Raw genomic sequence first — 5,058 nt, 5'->3', positions numbered from 1 at the left:
AGCACAAGGTTGTGCTGTCTTACCTTAGACACAGCTCTGCATATTGTTGACAGTATCTCCAACATACAAGTGTAGTGTGCTTGCAGACAAGTGTTAACATTGATTTTATATTATTGTATTTTTTACTGTCACTTAGATGATTGAAAATGTTCTAAAGAACAAACCTGGAGGAGAGAGGATCATCAATGAGTATGCTCGGACAAAAAGCCTAACAGATAGCAGACGGCGTGACATGGTCAAGATATTGGTTGCACATATGACAAGTGAACATGGGTATGTTGAAATATTTATTTCATTCACAACTAAAATGTTTTTTTATGCACCATCCACGCCTAGTTTGCTGAAGGTGTCATTTACACTCCAATTAGAGCTGGGCGATATGGGAAAAAGTCATATCACAATATTTTTTTTTATATCAGACGATATCGATATATATCACGATATAAAACAATTCACTATTTTGTGAATTTTAAATGTTCCCTGCTACTCTTAATTGAGATATGAAGATATCAGAAGGTTAATTTTTAATTAAATATTTATTTTCTGTCAAAGGTGAACATGACATGTAACACACATCTTAAATCTTTCAAGTTTAAAGGAGAACATAAACAAAACAGACATTATTTTGTCAATGTCAAATGAATAAAGTAGTATCAAAATATAATTAAATTTTCAGAAACTCTCCTTTGTATACATTGTTTTAAATATTGTTTTTTTAAGAACAAACAATAAAATAGAACAATAAATAGCCAAAAAAATGTCTTATACTCTCAGTGCAATTTCAAGCAGCTTTCAAAGACAACATAAATAAAATAGACATTGGCTCAACTGTTATCAGATGCTCAGAAAAAAGGCACAAGAAATCCCAATGAGTGCAGTACTGTCTCTCAGTGCTGTCAATGTTTTGGGTCAGACAGACATAAGCCTACACTAGATTGCGGGTGAGGAAGACAAGTCTATCCACTGCTTCCGGTTTTAAAGCTGCCCTGTTGCAGGTCACAATATTACCCCCTGTGCTAAATACCCTCTCAGAGGGGGTGCTGGTCGCCGGGATGCACAAGTAGCGCTTTGCCAGGCAGCTCACTCTTGGGAAGTTTTTTTCATGGATTTTCCACCACTGCAGTGGGTCCATTTCACTGTCCGCATCTGGTGCCAGCAAGTACTTGTCAAGCTCACTTTCCACTGTCTCTTTGTCAGTAAGTCCTGTGCTGGTGGTGGGACATGATTTCTTAAAGAAACTGCCCAATGATTTTCGCTGTTTCTTCTGGGTGGGTAGCACTGCAGCAGCTTCTGCCCCTTCTTCTCCTGGTCCCTCTGTTCTGGCTGAAGTGGACGGGTCCTGGTTTCCCTCCAACATCTCAGACACTGCTCTCATTTTGATGGCATCAATCTTTTCTGGCTTGGTGTATTGTACCTTAAAACGTGGATCCACCAAGGTTGCAACATCAAGCAGGTCATCTGTTTTCTGGTCAGCATACTTTTCGTCCAGGTATGCCATGACTGTCATCTTCATGTCCTTTGTGAGTTGTGATTCATCGTCAGAAGTTTTCAGAATCTGTGTTTTGAAGAGATGCAGCATTGGCTTCAGGTATGACACACTCACATAACATTCACCAGAGAGTGAATCAGTGAACTCCAGTAGAGGATTCAGGGCCTCATGCATAGCCTCCAGCACTTCTAGGTCTTGCCAGGAGGGAACCAAGTGCCTGGTCTTCTTATCTGCACCCAGTACCTGAGAGATGGCTTTCTGTTGTTCCAACACCCTCTCAATCATTTTCTGACGTGAGCCCCACCTGGTGGGTGACTCTGTCACCAGCTTGTGTTGGGGTAGGTGAAACTCTTCCTGAGCAGCAGCCAAGTCTCTCTTCTTCTTCCACGAGAAAGAGAAGGAAGCCACCACTTTCTTACAAACACCCACAGCTCGCTCCACCCTCTTGTCTTTTCCTGCTCTCTCTGAGGAAAAAAGATAAACAGCATAAATTAAACTGTTGTTATTTTACAGTATATATTGTTCCTGTTTTTGTGTCTCTTGTTTAAATTGATATTTTACATATCCTTGTTTTTTTATACTTCTTGTTTACTATTTGTTATTTCCTTATTCTCTCTATTTTTGCTATCACTTTGTTGCTGTATGCTAATGTGGGATTTCAAGCTCATTCCTCCTTATTTATTTGAGCTGGACATTTCTAAACATTTCCTTAACAGTTCCTAGTTTCTAAAGTAATTAGGAACTTAAATAAAACAATTTAGGAATTGAAATTTACATAAATATTCAATTAATCAAAAAAAAAAGATTACTTACAGTAATGTGAAAACATCCAACAGTACAATAAGTTAAATGCTAAGTTAACATGCCAGAATTTAATCACCCTGTCCAGATTTTGTTATTGTTTGCATATTGCAACACTGTACATACATTTATTTTTTATATATGATATTGATGAAATTACAAATTATTTCAGCAGAGGCAGGGATATATACAGCAGAGGGGGGCTTACCAACAGCTGAGTGAAGTCGATGCCCAAAGCATTGCAGCCGAGTCCAGTTGTTGAGGGATGTGGCCTTGACTATATTCGTCCCACTGTCTGTTGTGATGCAGACTTGTTTGTCTTCACTCAAGCCCCAGGATGCAAGTGCTTCTGACAGTCCTGCAGCAATTATTTCACCTGTATGGTCTTCCGGAAAGTACACCGTTTGAAGGCATTTGCTTATCAGATTCCAGTCTTTGTCTATGAAGTGGGCAGTGAGGCTCATGTATGGCTCAGATGTGCGACTGGACCACATATCTGACGTGGTAGCAAAGTGTGCTACATTTTGCAGTTCTTTCTCGACTCTCTCTCTACACTCATTATACATCTGTGGGAGTGTGGTGTGGGAGAAATGTTTACGCCCAGGTAGTTTGTAACGAGGGTCCACAACTTTTAGCATCCACTTGAACCCCTTATTTTCCACTGTGCTTATTGGTAGCATGTCTTTTGCAATACAATAAGCTACTGCATTTGTTATATCACGGTGTCTCTTCGATTTTTTGTCATAAGGTATGACACTGGATAAAGGAGACTCTATGGTCTTCTGTTGCTGCTGCACAGGCGTTGTTTTGGGGGGAAGACTAGTACTTGTTCCGGGCTGTGTTTGTAAAAGTTCTCCGTGCTCAAGCGGGTGGCGCTGCTTCAGGTGATGGAAAAGATTAGTGGTATTCCCCGTCTTTGTCGGAACATGTGCTTGACATAATTTGCAGTGCACACTGCTCTGTTTCGTGTCGGACTTTAAAAAACCAAAATGCCTCCACACCACCGAACTTTTCGGGCCCTTCTTGTCAACGATGTCATCCCTTACGTCTTGGGCTTCCGTCATTTCCTTCGTCGGAGCACTCATTTTCTTTTTTTTAAACTGCTGCAGCAGCACAAACAAACACACCGCGACTAGCTGCTGGCATGGCTCTATTCCAGCCACGTGATTGGTTCAGTGCGGCGCAACTCTCGTTGTCATTGGCTATTCGTATTGTCTGTCAAAATATGGACGAATGTAATCTATCGAAAATTATATCGACCATGTTTCATATCTCTATCGAGGAAAAGTTTTCATTGATAATTATCGTTATCGTTTTATCGCCCAGCCCTAACTCCAATACTTCCAACGGTGCTCATAGTGTCTATCTGTGTAGGACAAGTCCTTCAAGGCGTGTCAAAGAGGATTACGCAAAGGGGATCATCAGCTTGTTTCCATACCTGGCTGATCCAAGGAGCAAGTTGGGTTATGTAAGTACAGAAAACAATAAATTCAGCATTTACTCTTCACTTCTAAACTCAAGACATTTTTCAGGCATGATGTATATCTAGATTTTTTTGCTTGGCTATGGTTTGAGTAAAACTAAAGATACTAACATTTATGCATGTCCACCATCTCTGCCATCTTTCCCTAACTCTTACTTTAAAACCCTTTCCTGACTTTGAGTTTAAAACCCTTTTTTAGTTTAGTACTCCAGTCCTGAGCAAGTTCAGCTCAGCTGCTGAAGTTTTAAGATTAAAAGTGTGAAGATATTTTCTCCTGCTGATTTAAACATATTCAAAATATTTCATTTTGAATAACACCTTTTAGGAGCATTATTACAATGCAGAAGATGGGAGTATCTGGCTTGGAGACTGAAGTTTGTCCAAAAGGAAGCTTCTGGTGGACAAAAGAAGGCCATGAGACTGTCAAAAACACAAACAGGTATGTGTTATTGTTACCTGGAACTAAACTGTACACATGAAAAACCTGGCAGAGTTCCCAAGCCTTATTTATTAAATCCTAGGACACTGTCATGTCCATATCCACTGTTACAGGGTGCCCAACAGCTGATCGAGACTTGAGAGAGGACAGTCACCTAATGACAGACATCTTGTGCTCTGAGGCCTTTGCACTGATGAAGCATACAGCTGATGAAGGAATTGTTATGACTAAGATGAGGCAGACCTTCAACTATCGCCAAAATATCATTCATGATCCAGTGAAGTCCTCTGACATCTTTCTGGCCTTCCCGAGATTCCTGGACATAGAAGTATTAGTACGTTGATCTTAAACTACCTTCATTGTAACTTGTAAAAATTGACTTGCATGTTGGAAAAAAGTGACTATTAAAATTGTATGAGTTAAGGAGATTTAACAACTTGACCTCATCTATTCTACAGATTGAGCAAGATTTTACTTTGCTGTTTGATGATGCCATCTCTGCAAAGTTCCTGGAGAAGTGGCCCACTACATACAAGAAAAAAGTCCTCGAGCAAAGCTGTAGTCTCACACAGTCAGATGACCTTCAGTACCTCATTCAGAATGCGGAATCCACAGCAGAAGTGGAAAGTGGTGAGGCAAAAATAAATGCATTATATTGTTGTTGTTCTGGTTTGGTTGTGATAAGATTTAATGTTTTAGGAAAGAGCACTTGATGTAGTTAATTTCATTGTATTTTGTATAAATGGGAGCATAAGAAGTGCAACACTGCCACCTGCTTACCATTTTCGGTACAGCAAGTAGTGATTTGTTTTTTGTATTAAACTTTATTATGGAAGTGTTTTTTTG

The 5,058-nt window shown here is 39.8% G+C and overlaps 1 long non-coding RNA gene across 1 annotated transcript; it reads left to right on the top strand.

Moving 5' to 3' along the window:
* The first annotated feature begins 3,687 nt into the window (after window positions 1-3,687).
* LOC141017659 (uncharacterized) lies at window positions 3,688-4,755 on the top strand. The gene is made up of 4 exons (XR_012180668.1): window positions 3,688-3,758; window positions 4,099-4,212; window positions 4,326-4,546; window positions 4,671-4,755. It is a non-coding gene; the product is annotated as an uncharacterized lncRNA (long non-coding RNA).
* The last annotated feature ends 303 nt before the right edge of the window (window positions 4,756-5,058 follow it).

The sequence above is a fragment of the Pagrus major genome, chromosome 22 (genome assembly GCF_040436345.1).
Source record: "Pagrus major chromosome 22, Pma_NU_1.0".
In the NCBI taxonomy this organism is placed as follows: domain Eukaryota; kingdom Metazoa; phylum Chordata; class Actinopteri; order Spariformes; family Sparidae; genus Pagrus; species Pagrus major.
Note: the sequence above shows the minus strand (reverse complement) of the source record. Positions and strands in the feature narration are given on the sequence as shown.